The following is a 19,712-nucleotide window of genomic DNA, read 5'->3' on the forward strand; positions in this document are numbered from 1 at the left end:
AGAGTGTTTATGACAGTTGTATTTGCTGGAAATCTTCCCAGGCTTCTTAGCACTTAGTAGCAAGTGGTTACAGCAAAAGTAGCAGCAAGTAGGTGTAGCTTTCTCTCTGTAAAGGGAAAAGAGCCCAAACAGGATTTGATTCTGACAAGCAGGTTAGGTGACTTGGTTTAAACAACTAACTCCAAGCCTGCCTCCATGGCCTGGGACAGCCAAACTTTCCATCGTGGAACTGCCTTCAAATAGTGATTTGTTTGCAGGGTTTTTACCGAGTTGGTAAACAACAGAGCTAAGTTGTATAGTGTATGCCTCCTCATAGAAACCACTGAATTTCTTGGAAACCAAAGACATTTTACATCTTACACGAGGTACAGCATTAAACCCACCAACTCTCCCCTGCATTCTGGTATGTCTTTCACTTGCTGATCCATAGTGCTTTCTATTTCAGCTTTACTAAAAATTTCATTTAGCAGTTTATGCACTGTATTTTAATTTTGCTAATGTAAGTAAGCTATTAACAAGTGGCTGAATATCTGTCTTACTACAAAAAGAATATACAGCATTAGGAATTCCAGGTAACATAATTAATAGATTTGTTACCATCCAGATCTGTGAAAATGCTGTGTACAGTACGGAGTAAAGCAGGATTTTGCTGGATGTAAAGAAACGTTGAATTCCTTAAAGTTGGAATTTGAAAGACAGTGATTCAGAATTTGACCTAAATTATGCCAGCATAAAAGTGAAGTGATTCATTGAAGCTAGTGGGCTTTTCTGGAATTATACTACTGTAAATGAATTCAGTATTTCTAGGTAGGCAGTTAACTTGGAGCCATTTTCCTCTTAAAAGAAAAAAAAGAAGTGTGAGGCTTGATTCTGTACTGCAGTGCTACCTTTTTTCTTTCCAAGACCTATTATAAAGTGGCTCTAACTTTGCAATCTCAGTTCAGCCAAAGGACTCTAAAAGCAATGCTCTCATTTATTATTAGCATGGCACACCCATGGTCAGATGGATGCCTCTTCAGTCATTACAGGACTTTGAATAGGTTCCTTGTAGCTACTGATAGTAGTTGAAGTGTCAAATGAACTTCATTTACATCAGAGGACCATTCCTAGATGTTCCTGCAAACCTGTGATATCTCTGTATATTTAGAAATTGTACAGTAGTGCAGTCATTATGCAGTAGCTAGCACTGTGGTTCCAGCAATGTCTATTTTACATTCCCTCTTTCTCAAGCTAGTCCACTAGATCATCTCCCTGTGGATAATAAATGGCTGATAAATTGTTATAGATTGCTGTAAGGGCTAATGGGTTACTGACAAACATGGACCATCTTTAGCATCCTCTGATGGTGTATATATAATTGTCAAAAATACATAGCAGTCAAATTTTATGACCTGTTATCAGGTATTAATCCTTTACTAAACCTCCAAATGACATGTTCTTTGAATATGAGATGTTACCATATAATACTTTATTATGTACAAACAAAGTAGGAGAATTTTTTTTTCCCCTTTCAGTCTGACATGTTAGTGTTGTGATTGCTTTTAGTCTTATTTTTATCTGTCTGGAGAACTTTGGGTTTTAATTTGAAATGCTTAAAATCAAGTGGTTTAATTCAGCTGATGCGTAAGATCATTGAGCTTCTCTCCTAGATTTCATTCGTGAGTGTACAAGTCCAATGTGTTTTACTTTCTTTTCCTTTACCTTGTTGGAGTTTCAAGTAGTGCATCACCCTAATGTTTAGCACTATAAAGTTACTGCCTCACTGAACTCCGCTGACAGATATTCATTTGTAAGCCAATGAGATACGAGTACTAAATTCAGGAGTACTGGTGTTAATGTGTCCTTATTTAATCTGTTCTTATTGCCAAAATAATTAAGGTTAAAATAACAATCCATTGTATATAACATATATACCTTAGTATCAAAGCTAACTATTCTGCAGGACAACAGTCATCTTTATGACTGATCGTATCGTTCTATGATTTATTTTATGTATGTATCTGTATGTATCTTTTTTTTTTAATCATAATTAGTTTGCACCATTTACAGATGTACATTGCTTAAATTCTATCCTTGTGTACAGATTTGTTAAGATCATCTGTATGGAACACAGTAAAAGCCAGGCATAGGATGCTCAGAGTTTGTATGCTGCAGAAATTTGCCAGAATTAAAAAAAAAATCACCGTAGAATTTATTAATTTATTTTGGCAACTTATTTTACAGAAGTTAATTATTCATATAAATGAGGCAGAATTATTGTGAAAAATCCAATAAAAATGTTCAATTAAAAACCTAAATTATAAGTTTAATCAGAATCTTCAACAGTACAAAACCTGATTTGCATATAGTCTCATTGAAAAATGCTTTGTGTAAGATGAACATTGTACTTTTGTGCAGTCTCAGCTCTATTAGTTATTTCTGCTGCATAAATGATCATATATCATTTTATCGATGGCAATTTTCTCTGCAGCTGCAGTTCCTTTAAAAAAAGTCAGTATCTCTCTGTCTTCATACTGAGAATTCAGTAGGTTCCTCTTTTTTGTATATGAGCAGTATCTGAATGAACACAAATTAGGAAATCCGGAGAGTGTTCCAAAGGAAACCCAACTATTTCCTGTTTAGTTCTACTGAATTGTTGGCCTGCCATCATAAAGATCTCATTACTATATTAATAGCAGGTTTCAGAAAAGCTTTCTTGTTTTGACTAAAAGCACATAAATCTCAAATAGTATCAACCGTAATACAACCTGATTGAGGAGGTTAGTTTATTCAGGCTAACAATAGTGAGACCTCCCAAGAAAACTGATGTTATTGACTATGGAGGAAAATTACATTAAAAAACTCCGCCTCATTTGATGGCTCCTTCTGTTTGTTTAGAAGGAGGTACGAGGTCCATGAAAGAGAGGATTCAAACCCAAAATGGTTGAATGGCATTGGATAAACTCTGCAAGTAAAGCAGCTTTTAGCAGAACAGGATCTTCAGAATGATCAGTGAATACAACTTGCTCCTTTGATAGAATACGTTTGTTCTGTAGATTCACATCCCTAGATTTAGATGTAAGTGGTTTTTTTCATCTCTCTCATGCAGTATCCTCAAGCTTAATGTTTAGATCTCAGTTATGTAAATGTAAGCTTCTCAAGAGTGAGAAGAGTGAGTTGATGGAGATCTTGTTACACAGATTGCTGTACATGACTTTTTGGCTATACTTGTGATAAGAAAGTGTTCTATTTAAGAAAAGCATTTGGCTAATAATAATGATTTGTGAACAGAATAAGCATAATGCAATAAGTGAAAAGAAAAGTACATCTGTATGTTGGTACTTACATGAGAAGTTGCTTATTTCAGGATGAAAATTTGGTTGCTCTACAGTCATTGTGGTTTTGTGTGGCAGAACTCACTGCATTCATTCTCCAAGGCGAAGTTGCCAAGGAACAGTGATCACTACAGCCTCCATTTTTTATACAGCCCTATGTCCCATCATTCAAATAATTCCACAACTCCCATAGATAAGTTGCTGAGCAGGAGAGAGAATATCACTCTCATGTTTTTTCATCTGGCAGCGATGTAGAAGGCTTGGTTGATCAACGTCTGTAATGAGGGCTATAAGAGTACACAGATATTTGAATCAAAGGGTAATCTCTCTCTTTTATGTAACTGCGGAGCTTCACATATCACTAGATTATTCTCTGCACTTGCTGTAAATAATTCTCCCCATCAGAGCTAAGCACTTTGCAACCATTGCCTCTAAATTATAAGATGATCTATACCACCTCCACCTCTGTGCAGCTCCCTGACCTGAAGTTGCTTATTTTCACTCAGCTCCAGCTGCAGATTTATGGCCACGGTATTACATTTTCTCTCAAGCGGACAATACATTTTTCATATCAAACAGAATTTGGTTTTAATGCAACGTTTCATCATCACCTATTATTATTTTACTTCAGAAACTGTAGTGCCCAGCTGAAAATATGAACTTAGTCGCTATTTATTCATTGAATAGCTTGGAGCTGTAGATGGGTGGGAGCAGGTGCAGTTTCCTCTGAAGGGGTTTCAAATAGAACCATCATGTCCATGTTGTGTGTGTGCTCAGTTACCTCTTTGGGTGGCCTCTGGTGGCACATAAGGTGGAGGGTGGAGGCTCGACCTCAAAATCTTTCGTTATAGCTGTGTCTATAAAGGTACCTGGATGCTATGATACAGAATCTATAGACAGGGCTTTAAACTAGATTCGAAGGGGGAAGGGGATAAAACCTGGCTCACTAGAGAAGAGCCTAGGGACCGCACGCCAACGTCGGGGGAGAAATCGGCAGCCCAGCTCAAGTGCCTCTATACCAATGCACGCAGCATGGGCGGCAAACAGGAGGAGCTGGAAGCCATTGTGCAGCGGGGTAGCTATGACTTAGTCGCCATCACGGAAACATGGTGGGATGAGTCTCACGACTGGAGTGCTGCAATGGATGGCTATAAGCTCTTCAGAAGGGACAGGTGAGGAAGGAGAGGCGGTGGGGTGGCACTGTATGTTAGGGAGTGCTTTGACTGTCTAGAGCTCAATGGTAGTGATGACGAGGTCGAGTGCTTGTGGGTAAGGATGAGGGGGAAGGCCAACAAGGCAGATATCCTGCTGGGAGTCTGTTATAGACCACCTAGCCAGGATGAGGAGGCAGACGAAATATTCTACAAGAGGCTGGCAGAAGTCTCCCAGTCGCTAGCCCTTGTTCTCGTGGGGGACTTCAACTTTCCGGACGTCTGCTGGAAATACCACACGGCAGAGAGGAAACAGTCGAGGAGGTCCCTGGAGTGTGTGGAGGATAACTTCCTGACGCAGCTGGTAAGCGAGCCCACTAGGGGAGGTGCCTCGCTTGACCTGCTGTTCACAAACAGAGAAGGACTGGTGGGAGATGTGGTGGTCGGAGGCCGGCTTGGGCTTAGCGACCATGAAATGGTAGAATTCTCGATACTTGGTGAAGTAAGGAGGGGGGCCAGCAAAACCACTACCATGGACTTCTGGACGGCGGACTTTGGCCTGCTCAGGACACTGGTCGAGAGGGTCCCTTGGGAGACAGTCCTGAAGGGCAAAGGGGTCCAGGAAGGCTGGACGTTCTTCAAGAAGGAAGTCTTAAAGGCGCAGGAGCGGGCTGTCCCCATGTGCCGCAAGAAGAACGAGCGGGGAAGGCGACCGGCCTGGCTGAACGGGGAGCTCTGGCTGGGACTCAGGAAAAAAAGGAGAGTTTATCACTTGTGGAAGAAGGGGCAGGCAACTCAAGGAGAGTACAGGGATTGCGTTAGGTCGTGCAGAGAGGAAATTAGAAAGGCAAAAGCCCAGCTAGAACTCAACCTGGCCACTGTCATGAGAGACAACAAAAAATGCTTTTACAAGTATATTAATGACAAAAGGAGAGCCAAGGAGAATCTCCATCCTCTATTGGATGCGGGGGGAAACGTTGCCACCAAGGACGAGGATAAGGCTAAGGTACTCAACGCCTTCTTTGCCTCAGTCTTTAGTAGTCAGAGCGGTTATCCTCAGGGTACTCAGCCCCCTGAGCTGGAAGACAAGGACGACGAGCAGGATAAACTCCCCATAATCCAAGAGGAAGCAGTTAACGACCTGCTACGCCACCTGGACGTTCACAAGTCTATGGGGCCGGATGGGATCCACCCGAGGGTACTGAGGGAGCTGGCGGAGGAGCTTGCCGAGCCGCTCTCCATCATTTACCAGCAGTCCTGGTTAACTGGGGAAGTCCCGGACGACTGGAGGCTCGCCAATGTGACGCCCATCTATAAGAAGGGCCGGAAGGAGGATCCGGGGAACTACAGGCCGGTCAGCCTGACCTCGGTGCTGGGGAAGATTATGGAACAGTTTGTTTTGAGGGTGCTCACGAGCCGTGTCCGGGACAACCAGGGGATCAGGCCCAGCCAGCACGGGTTCACGGAAGGCAGGTCCTGCTTGACCAACCTGATCTCCTTCTATGACCAGGTGACCCGCCTAGTGGATGAGAGAAAGGCTGTGGATGTGGTCTACCTGGACTTAACTAAAGCCTTTGACACTGTCTCCCACAGCATTCTCCTAGAGAAGCTGGCGGCTCACAGCCTAGACAGGTACACTCTTCGCTGGGTAAAAAACTGGCTGGACAGCCAAGCCCACAGAGTTGTGGTCAACGGAGTTAAATCCAGTTGGCGGCCGGTCACGAGCGGTGTTCCCCAGGGCTCAGTACTGGGGCCAGTCCTGTTCAATATTTTAATCAACGACCTGGACGAGGGGATCGAGTGCTCCCTCAGTAAGTTTGCAGATGACACCAAGTTGGGTGGGAGTGTTGATCTGCTCGAGGATAGGAAGGCTCTGCAGAGGAACCTGGACAGGCTGGATCGATGGGCCGAGGCCAATTGTATGAGGTTCAACAAGGCCAAGTGCCAGGTCCTGCACTTCGGCCACAACAACCCCAGGCAACGCTACAGGCCTGGGGAAGAGTGGCTGGAAAGCTGCCCAATGGAAAAGGACCTGGGCGTGCTGATTGACAGCCAGCTGAACATGAGCTGGCAGTGTGCCCAGGAGGCCAAGAAGGCCAATGGCATCCTGGCCTGTATTAGAAATAGTGTGGCCAGCAGGAGTAGGGAGGTGATCGTGCCCCTGTACTCGGCACTGGTGGGCCGCACCTCAAATACTGGGTTCAGTTTTGGGCCCCTCACTACAAGAAGGACATGGATGTGCTGGAGCGTGTCCAGAGGAGGGCAACGAAGCTGGTGAAGGACCTGGAGCACAAGCCTTATGAGGAGTGGCTGAGGGAACTGGGGTTTTTTAGGCTGGAGAAGAGGAGGCTGAGGGGAGACCTCATCGTGCTCTACAACTACCTGAAAGGAGGTTGTAGCGAGGTGGGTGTTGGTCTCTTCTCCCAAGTAACAAGCGATAGGACGAGAGGAAATGGCCTCAAGTTGCGCCAAGGGAGGTTTAGATTGGACATTAGGAGAAATTTCTTTCCTGAAAGAGTGGTCAGGCCTTGGAACAGGCTGCTTAGGGAAGTGGTGGAGTCACCATCCCTGGAAGTATTTAAAAGATGTGTAGATGAGGCTCTTAGGGACATGGTTTAGTGGGCGTGGTGTGTTGGGTTGACGGTTGGACACGATGATCTTAGAGGTGTTTTCCAACCTTAATGATTCTATGATTCTATGATTCTATGACATTCAAGGACGGCTGGAAAGCCCTCAACACCTTAGTAGCTGCAGAAGTACTCAAGGTCGTGCATTACCATGTGACCCTGACTTAGAGCCCACCCCTGTAGCTCTATAGCTGTGGAGTCTGAAATTAGTACTGTGCCATAGTTTTTCATCATTGTGATGTTACCCCACAAAGGAAAAGAGTGTCTAGAAATATGGATATAGCAAAGGATTCTGGGAAAGGGGGATTACTGAAGGTCCATGAGATGGTGTCAGAAAACCTGGAAATCTTTTTTAACCTACCCAAGTGGCAGCATTACACTCCTTTAGAAAAAGGATGAAATCCATTGGGAAAAATCAAGCACAAAATAGCTATTGGTGTATGGCCAGTGTCATACACCAGAAATAATCTTATCTGTCCAAAAAATGAGACATAACAGGGCTACTCAACCATAGTTCCTGTTCAAGGTTCAGCATGCACCAGGGATGAATGAGATACTTTTCACAGCTAAGCTTTCACTTAGCTCATTCCATAGAAGCAGATACCCAAGAGAAGAAGAGTTCTGATCATATCACGTGGCTGGGAGAAATGTGGCCTTTTACAAAGTAGCAGAGTATAAAATGTCTTCAAGAGCAAGAGCACATGCACAGTATCCTATTCAAGGTTAATGAGCTCTTCTGCTTGATTTATATATACCTTTGAAAAGAACTGAAGTACACAGTAATATAACATGAACTGCTTGGCTGCTAAACATGATTTAAAAAAAAATAATAGAAAAATAGCAATGGTATCTTTTTTTTTAGTTGCAAAACTCAAAAAAATGCAAAAATTGAAATTGTTTAAGACCGTTTTCCTGTCTCTCTCACATGTGTAATAGCTTATTCTTTTACATGTCATATTGTTTAAAACAGAGATGTCAGAAGGGAGTTTCCTACTGCTTATAGTCATTCTCTTTTCACCAGACATTCCTGCTTCCCTTTACTTCCCCATCTCTGTTTGGAGGCAAGATTCAATCTAACGTTTTATTCAGAATACACCATTTGCCCTCATGAATATCCTTTTCCCACAGTATACTACTTTTTTCTCCGGATTTAACTCCAGCAATCTGTTATCATTCTGTTACTGCTGCCTGTTATACCTTTCAGTTTGACATCTAGTGTATCAGCAGCCCCTGTTTTTTTGTAGGAGGGGGTTATGAATTGGTCTGGGTGTCATTCTACCTGTCTTATTGCCAGCCTTGAAAGGCTGTAAAAATACGTGAACTTTACTGCATCTATAAATCATTCACTGATAGCAGGAGAAAACACTTGCCTGTCCCCAGTACAGAAAGTTCCATGTCCTGCTGATCTCGTGTTGGGGACGCTGACAAATGACCGGTGTGTGTCCTTGTCCTCAGGTGCTGAGCAGTGTTGGGAGCTCCTCATCTGTGTGTGAGTCGGCTGTCATGGAGACTATGTGAATGGTAAGCACACAGAGCACTGTATTTAACACCTCGGAGATGACAGTTATAACCTGCCTTTTCAGAGTGAATGCTGGAGGTGAGAATGAACACAGTAGCATCAAGTCCTGTTGCTGTCTTTCCTTTTCTTATATTCCCTTCTTTTAGCAGTACTTAACACATGCGGTATCACTTACACCAAACAGTCCACCTCTGCCATGCCCTGGACGTCATGCCAGTTTTCAATCAGGTACATTATGATAGGCACCTGCTGCAGTGAATTACCTCCAAATACACCTTTATGTGTCAGGTTTTGCTACTCAGTTTCAGATGTCATCAGCCTCTTGTGATAGGCACTGTGGTAATGAGGCAGATAAAGGGCAGAGTAGAGCATTCAAATGGTAATGAAAAGAGTGAAATACCGGGCATACACTTCATAAAAGGAGTAAGGCAGTTGCTGTTATGATAGAAGGAATATACTGACAGGCAAAATAGAGATGAACCTCTTAAAGTTTCAACTCTAGTGGAGCTGAATGGTCATGATTGCTAGTGTTCTGTTAACTTACCTCTTACTGAGAATAGATGCACTTAGTACTCCTGCTTGTGTCTATTCACAGAAGTGTCAGCGTGTGTGGAGGGAGGGCTTCTGAAAAATGCATACCCAGAAATGGTGCAGCATCCTTTATACAATAATCTGGGTACCAGAATATAGCAGGGACATATTTACCACAAAGATACCAAGACAAAAATATTTGTGACAAAATTTCAAAACAGGAATAAATTCAGGAGAAACATAAGGAACTGAAAACACTGTAAATTGAAACTAATAAAATATTTCATGACTTGTAAAGAAAAATAGAATTTGCTCAGTGTGCAGGAGTTTAGCTGAGGTGAAACTAGAGATGGTCTTCTAATGCAATTGGATAAAGGTATATAAGAAATGAACATAAGAACCTATTTAGCAATGTGCTACTTAGGATAGATGAAAAAGGGATAGACAAAAATCTATGGAGAGAAACATAATGCCTACTTAGGGCATCTCATTAGGTGTTTTAAATCACACTCCTGGAGGTCCCTACCTCACTCTATGGATGGAACATAGGTTTTTAACTGTGGTCCATGGAATCCTAAATTAAATGTCTGAAGTAGACTAATGTCTGCACAAATACCGGCCATACAGATTAAAAAACTTGGTAAACCATTTAAAATTCAGTATGGCAAATCAATCTAACAGACCACTGTAGAGTGGCGTACAATTTATACCAGACTCACAAATGTCTGACAAGTGTTCAACCAACCAGGAAAACTCACATTACCCAAGCTCTAATCCTGAATCACCTCCAATCCAAAATTCAAGACTTTTGACTAGAAACTCAGCAGACTTGGTGCAAGGGAGAAAGAAGGAACCAGAGAAAATGGTCAGCTATGAAAGTTGAGAAAAGGAGAATTAAACTCCAAATTGCTGTTCTCTGAACAGCTACTGCCAAGCAGCTGTAAACATCTAAACAAAAAAATCCAGAGTATAAAACTAAAAGCTTCTACAGGAAGACAGTGTAAGTTGAAGTTCTGGAGATTAGCCTGGTGTAACCAACTTCCTGACTGGCCAAAGACTGACTCTTTAGTCTTTCTGGGGCTGTGTTTCTGCATTGACAGTGAAAGGATAGTAATCTTTGGAGTGCGAGACTGTGGCTAGTGCTTATACAATGTTTTGAAAATTCACTATTTTCCTGCAATTTAATTCTCAAACATGGTAAGGGAAGTAAATATCGCTGAACTCAGGTTGACCTGGTTCTCAGTGGAGATACTCGGTGGTCAGTGGTGATAAAGAACACCATACTGGCAGGAACTATGCTATGCCATTGGTCACAGAAATAGCAGAAATCCGGCCATTCTGCCTTGGTTTGGAGTTGTACAAAGTTATACAATCTTGAGAGAAAATTATTAAGGAAAATAGTTGAGATTTGAGGGTTGGTGCTGCCAAGTACACTGAATTTTTTAGTTTATTATATGATGGATTCCTTGACACTGCAAAGGTTAAAAAAAAAAAAATCACTGAGCTTGAACCTAAAAATCTTACCGGTGCATGTAGTTGTTAGTAATGCCAGCAACCACAGCTGATAGTAGAGTGTGCGAGCTGTCAGTGCATTATCAGACTCTGCTGAAATCTTCTACTATATTGGTATATTTTTTAGTGTATTGAAAAAACAGGTGGGGATTTTAAGGTGTTGGAAATTAAGTCCAATGAGCTGAAAGAAGAAAATAAGACAAAGGCTGTAGCTGAGAAACTTTCTCAAGCTATTATAAGTCAAGATCCTACGCATCTTCACTCACCCATGATAAAACATTACATGTTTAGAGTAACTCTTATGATTAGGGATGGTCAGTAAATTTCTTCTTTTTTTTAAAGAAAATGTGAGTTTCAACCCTTTCTTTAAATTTACAATGTGATAAAAAGCAGAAACTAGAAGCAGGGTTAAACTTAGTTTGATATTTTTGTCCAACTTTTGGAAATTAAATTCCTTTTTTGACAGAAAATCTGAAAAAATGGCATTCAGAAATTCTATCACACTGGAATAATTTTGAAAAGTTCCTGGGTCAAATATTTGACATCTTTGGGACAGCTTCTTTTACTTTTTAATTCAATCTTCTTTGTAGCTTCTTAGTATCTTTTCTTTTTTTTTCTTTTTTTTTCTATTTTTCTCTTTTACTCTAATTCAGGGACCTTGATATTCCAAGTTTATTGTTGTAAAGTGGTTTCTTTAATAACAGCTGCTGTTGCATTGTGTACTTTATTGTATGCTTTCCTTCCATCAGTATGAAATGAATAACTGTATAGCTAAAACCTAACAAAATTATACATTAAAAATCAAAAGCTCTGGTAAGACAGATTGGAAGCATAGCTTTTGAAGTTAAGTAAAGCTGACAACATTCATTTACAAAGTACAAATGGCAAATGAAAAACATCTGCAGTGAAGCAAAAAGAAGAGACCCATCTTTCATATATAATTGGAATACCTGAAGGTGTAATGCTCAGACAAGAGGAAATAAAACAAAATGTCAAATGTAAGGGATATTACTGATGACTTTACACCACCAGATGAAGAACTAATATGAACAGGAGGGAAAACTAAGTCATGGACAAATTTGGTTCAATATTTCCACATGTATAAATTATGCTGAATTTTGCTGATTAAGGTGGTGATGTCATATTTATTTTTCTGCTTTCTTTTATTTGATATGATGGTGACTCTGTGGCACAACTTATATCTGTTAAGCTTTGAGGTAGCAGAGTATTCTAAGCATACATGTAATGTTAGACACAGACTTCAGATCTTACTGAGAAACGATGTGCCATAACTGACTGCAAAGCAAAGCAATGCATTTGTTTTTGAATTTGGGGCCTTTATTCCTGCACACTTATTATTTCCATGCCTGTCCAACCTCTGTAACACAGGAATGAGCCTATGAGGCTTCCTCTGTTACAAAGGGCCACCAGCCACCAAGACCTGTAATTTCAAAAGAATGCTCTATAGTTTTTACCTCCTTATTTTCAAGTGCCTGGTTTTGGCCTTTGTGGAGTTGACCATTAGAGTTATTGAACCTGCCACATTGGGTAGCACAGGAGCACAGATTTTTTTTTTCTTGGGAGAGCTTAGACTAAGCCTAAACAATCCAGTGCAGTGCAGAAGACTAGAAAGGTACAAGTGAGCCTCTCACAACGTTTCCCAACTGCTGTGCTGATGTTGCTGGCTCAGAGACCTCTGTGCTGAGTACTGGGCTGGCAGGATTTGCATAAACATAGGTCTGCACCGTGAAAGGCTCTCTATGTAATTGAGGAGGATTGCATGGGCTGTTTTTTAATGGCCTCTTCACGTGGCTATAATTGGGAATTTAAACCCAAAAGCCAGGTGCTGTTGTCATTGCTCATCCTGTGAGTTTTTCATGGAAGCATAAAGGAAACAATGTCTGCCTAACAAGTACCTTTTTGGGACTGCTTGTGCTGTTACTATTGCCCAGTGGATGATGCCATCTGATTCAAAGCGTCTGAAAGGTTTAAATGATACAGAAACTGCAAGAGCAAAATGTTAGAAAAGACATTAATTGAAGTGGTGAATGTAATATTTTCATATTTTTAAATATTAATAAAGAGTGGAAAGGGGAAGGATACAAGGACAAAGGAAACATTCAGTCTGGATAAAACTCACCCTGGAACAGGTAAAAAATACAGTACCCTTGAGCCATATGAGCTATCAAAACAGGAGACAGGCCAGCTGCCTCTTGGGACGAGACTCTTACATCTTGTCACTCAAAAAGAAAAGAGATTATCTTTGCCTTTCACCGTATTCTGAATACATCTACATGTGATGGTCTAGTTGGTGGAGGACACAGAGGTATGGAAGATCTGCCTTAATTTCTCTTTTCTTTTCAGCACAGAATCAGATTTGACAATTTTGAAAGTCAGTCTTTCTTCATTTAGTTAACTCAACATAATTTTATATCATAGAAGTTGCTCCTGAAGACATGATTTGAGCTTAGACATGCTTAAATTACTTACAGCCAAACTGATTTTACCTGTCAGTCAGGAATACTTTATAATTGGTAGCTGTTTCATATTTTTTAGCACATATCAAGTAGAATCAGAACTTTTTCCCTTCAGAGATTAGTCCAATGTGTCTTTGATATTTCTGATTTCAGAACTTTCTGTTGTTAGTTAGTATGCAAATTCACACCTCAGCGCTCTGTAGCCCACCACTGAATTTTAATGAAGTCCATCTAACACTTCATGATAAAGTACTAAATGAATAAAGATATTCAAGTACAGAGGAAGATTTTTCATATGCCATGCAGGTGCCTGGATTTTACTTAGCCCGTATCCTAGTGTTTCTGTATATTGTGAATTGTACACAGGTGATGTGGCTGATTTTACTGTTCCTTGTCCCTTAGAGGGGACTGAGAGGAGGAGATACATATGCTTTATTGGCACAGCAATCAGAGTATATCATGGCAGCCATCCGCTGCAGACTCTCCCCCATAAAAACACTGTGTCTATCAGTCTGGATGTTGATGTTGCATCCTGTATGATCAGACACTGCTTGCCTGACTTCAGTGCATGTTCAAGATTAGATATAGCATTATTACAAACACTTAAGAAACATCATGTCTCACATGTATTTTGTCTGCCAGAAATATTCAGTAATTTCCATCCTGATGAGATGGGCAGAGGTTAATCCTTGCAGAGAAGATTCTGGTTAATGTATAAATCTGTCAACAAAACATGTAGTACACAGAAGTATAGTTTTAAATTTTTGAGACTTCCTGCTTCCATTTGAAATGCTATGCAAAACCCTAAGACACTACTTACAGAATATGTTGTTAGCCCTTTTTGTTTATTCTTTGTTCTCTCAAAAGCATTTCTATTATCCGTTCGCCTATGTGTTCACCCTCTATTTCACAGTTTTTCTGCAGGGACAGGGCATTTCATAACAAACAAAGTCTTTTTCAGGGAGCAAGACAATTCACTCTTACAGCACAAGGTGAAAACTGACTTTCACATTTTCATATTCAACCCATGCTTGGACTCAATTAAGACCGAAGAAGGAGAATGAATACATTTTAATGTTTGTTTTCATTCATAGTAGTCTGATGGGATAGAGGAAAGTGTTTGAGGTTTGAAACCCATAACAGGGTAATGTGCTAAGTACATGTTTCTCTTATCATTGTCTCAGCCCCAAGTTTAGATTGTTGGTTGGGAACTGTAATTTTTTTCCTCTGCTCTGTGACAGAGTCATTATATTGTTATTTGGCTTAATAATAATGTTCAGAATTTAAATATAATAAAAACTTTGTGCACATTGTGAGCTACTGAACCATCTTTGTTTACTGAATTCTAGGTTTGTACAGTATGTCACATGCTGCATGTAGCTTATATATCACTTCTGTTTTTTTAAGTTGAACCCTTCAGAAGCACAAAGTTCTTATAGCAGAGCTTCACTGAAAGCTGTTTGGCCAGGGGCATTCTTTCACTGCCACATATTACATCCTTCAATAGAAATATAGCCCTGTCATTGCAATTTGTCTTATGTATATTTGTGTGTCTCTTGTATCAGTGTAGGCTTGCCTTTTTAATCTGTTGCCACTAAGTGCTAGTCTGGACCAAAACCCAGTTCCACACATGTGCTGTGCAGGAAGAGATTAGGTAATAAGTAGTTTAGGAAGTGACACAAGATCTCCAGGTTAGTTTTCACTAAACTAGCTTCCTCCCAATCTTCATGGCCCCCCCCAGTTTTTATGCAGTTATCGAAGACCTCCATTTGTTCTCCCTTCCCCATTCTCTTTCCTTTGTTCTTTATGCTTTTCTCATCCTCTTGTTTCACTATTCTCTTCTTTTGACATTCCCTGTCACTTTGAAGTGCCTACAGATTCCTGATACCACTTTGCCTCACTATGCTTTGAAACGAGCAATTATTTCCTCCTAAGACTATAGGGAAAAAAAACCCACATTTGGCTTTAAGACCAACTTGTGAGGATGTGGGTTGAGAAGCCAAATATATGACAGATTTGGACAAGACTGGAAAACTACTGAGTGCTTTCCTTACACATTTGATCGATTAAGTATGTATTACTGGTTTAGAGACACATTACACTTCTAATCTACCTCTCCCTGCTCTATAAAATGCCACATTTTAAAGTGTTTGATAAAAAGCAAACTACAAAGTTAGAAACTGGAGGATTCATGTCATTATGCTTAAGTTGCCTTAAAGTTAGGTATTTAGACTGCTGGCTGTCTTCAGCCACCTGGTTTTCTGTGAATATCCCATTCTTAGATTGATTCGCAGAGAAATGAAATGAGTTGCCCCTGCAACCTGGTTTTGACGTGAACAAAGTAAGAGTCAAACACACTTGCTAGGAGTATTTCCCATACTCTGAAATATAAGTTAGTGTTTTCCTCCCTAGCTTACTGACTCAGGTCCAGTTTGAGATCTGTTTCTGTGCATCACATTGTTTACACTATTTGCTGGCAGGTAATGGGATTATTTAGATAAAACAAGCAAATGGTTTTTATGCAAGTTTCCTGCCAGTATGGCTGTGTACATATGACAGGTACTAGACATATGATTTGCTTTGGTTGAGATGAAAGGAGAAGATGTACAAATAGTTTCTCTCACCAAGCAAACATGCAAAGCAAAACCGTTGTATTACAATATTTTATAAAAAAACATGTAGAAAAAGTACTTTCAGAATGTTGTGGGTTTGTCAATTTTTGCCAAAGATAACTTGCTTTGCTTTTGCTGAAACACCTGAGGACCCAGAGAGATGAAAATCCAAGTTAACTTCCATTTGCTCCTGCATGTTTTCATAGACCAAACGTTAGCTGGAAGGTCAAGCCTGGGAGGGAACAAGTAGGTACCCAGGATTTTAAAACGAGAGAGAGATTCAGTGGGCAATTTAAGAGCCATTGTTTGAGGAATCAATGACAAGGCTATCAGAGGCTCGGAAGATATTGTTGCCTTTATTTGGTAGTAACTTTGTTTCATCCATTGTTTATAAGATGGAAAAATGGAGGAAAAAAAATAGATAGACAGTATTACAGGGGATATACTAAAAGCTCTCTGAGAAGGAAGAGGAAGGCAAACATACAGTGATGGTTTGGTTTATATAAGCACTTGCTACTTAAAAGAACGTGGCTCTGGACAATCTGCTATTGGTGAAATGAGGGAAGGTTGGAAGATTCATTCTGCAGGTTTTTTCATGTTCATTTTTTAATACTGAAAAAGTCACTTCAGGAAAAGGAAACAAGAATGATTCCATTAAAAAATGACAAAGTAGGGGAAAAAGAAATGTGATGCCAAAGCAACAGGCTTTTGTAATATCTTCTGTAGCTGAATTGCTGTAAGGGAAATCTCAGGCAGTGCATCAGCAAGACCTGAAGACACTGTGACAGCACTAGTGGCAATGATACATGAGAGAAGCAGGCATGACTGTTCAGAGAGGTTTTGTCTAATTCAGATATCATTCACATGAGCGTATGATAGAAACTGCTCCACAGGAGTCAGAGGAATTGCACAGCTTAAAACTGGTGTGGGATTTAGGACTTTTGTTTCCTGGTTGAAAAGAAATGTCCTGACTCAAATCTACATCCCTGGAAGTGAATTTAAACAGGAACGATGGCTCACACTTAGAAATAGTACTGTGGATGCTGCAGGGGTATTGACAAGTAGCTATACAATATCCTTTTTCCTATTATTTTCATGATGACCAAAAAGCTGCCACAAAACCATTATGCATGATATTGATAATTAATCAGGTTATGCTTTAGGAGTTATGCAAGTTTTACTGATATTAGTATATGATATGCGGTGAGACTGCAGCTGGAGCAAGGAGGCTATGTAATCACTGGAGCTGCTATTCTTCAGAATGTCATCTCTGACATTCTTGGGGCTGCGTGGGTAGCTGCTAGGGCACTTGGATAAAAATGCCAGTGAAAGAGGACGTTATCCCAGACAGATCTGTAGGTTACAGGACCACAGCCCATCTGGGAATTAGAGACATTCATATTCTCTAATCCCATCATTATTACAGTGCTAACCTAGCTAATTTTTGCTGGAGGAACTAGTAGCAATCCTTATATGTAGGCTGACTGCCACTTCTTATTATAGAGGGTTCTCGTAACCTTTATCTGAATGTTTTCAACACCTCAACTGCTTGCAAAAGACCTTTGAAATTCAGTAGGGTGGAAGCCCTCAGGGTAATAAATGTTCACAACTAGAATCAGCTGGGAACCTTCTGTAAAAGATTTAGATGTTTTCTGATCGAAAAATGCTGGTTCCCCTAAATGGAATCTTTCCTGATCCCAAACTTTGAACAGATGCAGAATGGAAGGTCTGGTCAAAATAAGAGATAAAGACAGACATACACAAAATGGCCAATATCCACAATGAAAATGAGACAGAAAACCACCTACCTGAGAACAGCCAGGCACCAGGCACTTAAAATACTTAGAATTCATTATATGGGAGGCTCAGATTTAAATTACTGCTCTAAATTAATAGCTTGAACCTGTACTTTTAATATGCTAGGTAAGTGCCATAATGTCTGAGCTCTGGGGTTTGTAGTTATTCTTTCTCTCCTTCATTAGAAATGAGAATTCTATCTTTGACATGCATTAAGTTGCTAGCAGCAAGGAAACTCCTAGGCAGCTGCAGTTCACTTTGCAGGTACAAAAACATTAGCAGGTGTGAAAGAGGAAGTCAGGCCTCACTGAGACCTGCAGAAAAGTTTGGCCTTGCTAATAAATATACTGAATTACGTAGATGTGAATCATGTCATCTCAGCAGAACCAATTTAAAACCAGTGTGACTCTAAAGCTGGAGTTATTGCAGGACTAGAAGGGCCACGATTTGTAATACTTGTGGCATACTGATCCCCAGACTGGGTGGTCTATTTTCAGCATAGATAGCACAGTTCTTCTGTGACAAGATGTTTTCAAAAAATCTTCATCTGAAAGATGAAGATATTCTGTAACTCAATCACCAGCAGGGGAAAGTCTGTCAGTTCATAAAAGGTGTTACTTCTAAATTCCAGATTATATGGCTTTTAAGGTGACTGAGTCTATGCATTATTGATTACAAAGTGTCCTCCTCTACAAGTACTTGCATAGTTACCTTTTAGTAGTGTTTCTCAGATAATAAATGAAATGGACATTTCTCCAATTGCTCATTTGCAGCAGGTAAAATCATTAATCACCTGCAGTACTCTCACACTGCAGCACGCCTGGGGATAATAAACACCCATTAGAAAACAGCAGTAACAGTCATTGTTTTCTCACTGTATGGTGCTATGTAATGAAAATGTTAGTCAATAGAGCCTGTTTTACCCCATTGAATTTCTTTTCTATTTGAGAAGTGTATTCAATGGTCATGGAAAGTGTTCAGATGATGCCTCTATGAACTCACATGCTATATTATTCCACTGTAGTGATATAGCAAGGATTTTTATTACTTCTGGCCAGGTGGACTAGCTTCATAAGTAAATTTTTGGTGCAGCTGCCACATCTCGTCTGCCCTGAATAAAAGACAAAGGGCTATTACTAAGAGGAGAGGGGACTCGTGTCTATTGGGAACAGAGTGCAATCTTTCAAATTACTCAACAAGCAGAAGAGAAGCTGAAAGGAAATTAGCTGTGATTTTTATTTCTATTATTTACTTTATCTTGGGAGTCATGGGTTCAAGTCAGTACTCCAGAGTGATATTGATGCTTCCAAGTAATTTTTCCACGTAGTGCTTCAATTCTTCCTCTATAAAATGGACGAAATGGCATTTCTTTACTTTACGAAGACTGAAAGAGTAACTATATCAGTGAAACACTACAGCAATTTGAGGCTGAAAAGCAGCATATTTCTTCCATTATGAAAACTATTTTCCCCAAATTTATTCCATTTAATCCCACTCTTTGTTCCTTAGCTTTTATTATTTTCAATACAGTTTACACAAAATAACATGTAAGACTCCCTAAAATTCTTTCCCCATCCGATCCTGCTTCCTCTGAACAGTACTCAGTGAAACAAGGGTCTGAAAGCAAAATACATGAGGAAAACATTTCTTTCTACCACATGTATGTATATATGCTCTGTCACAAAAGAACTGCCTTGTGGTAGAATGACCAGAGTGTTGCTAGACCTAGACTTCTAGGCTAAGATTTGCATTCAGTTTGGAGGAATGAATAAACTCCCCCAGATTTGGACCAGTAGCAAGCAGAGGCTAGTTGTCTCAAGAACGTCTAGGCAAAATGTGACTAGAAACATTTGCAAACCAACCGGTATTTACAGTATAAAGCTGATGGTTTCAAGATAAGTGGAACTAACAGATGATCACAACAATTAACAAATTGTTGATTATCAGTTGAGTATATGTATGTTACCAGTATATATGTCTGTATTTTTCTCATCTCATATGAGAAGAAAAATTCTTAAAACAAAATTCTTTTTGCAGTTGGAGTAAGTGTAGCTAAAAGAATTTCAGCTGAAAAAAAAAAAAAAAAAAGAAACCATAGAGACAAAATATTAAAATATAGAAATTAAGTTATAAAATTTTCATGTTGTAATTATGGGGTAATAATAGTTAATT

Source organism: Calonectris borealis, chromosome 13 (assembly GCF_964195595.1).
Source record: "Calonectris borealis chromosome 13, bCalBor7.hap1.2, whole genome shotgun sequence".
NCBI lineage: Eukaryota > Metazoa > Chordata > Aves > Procellariiformes > Procellariidae > Calonectris > Calonectris borealis.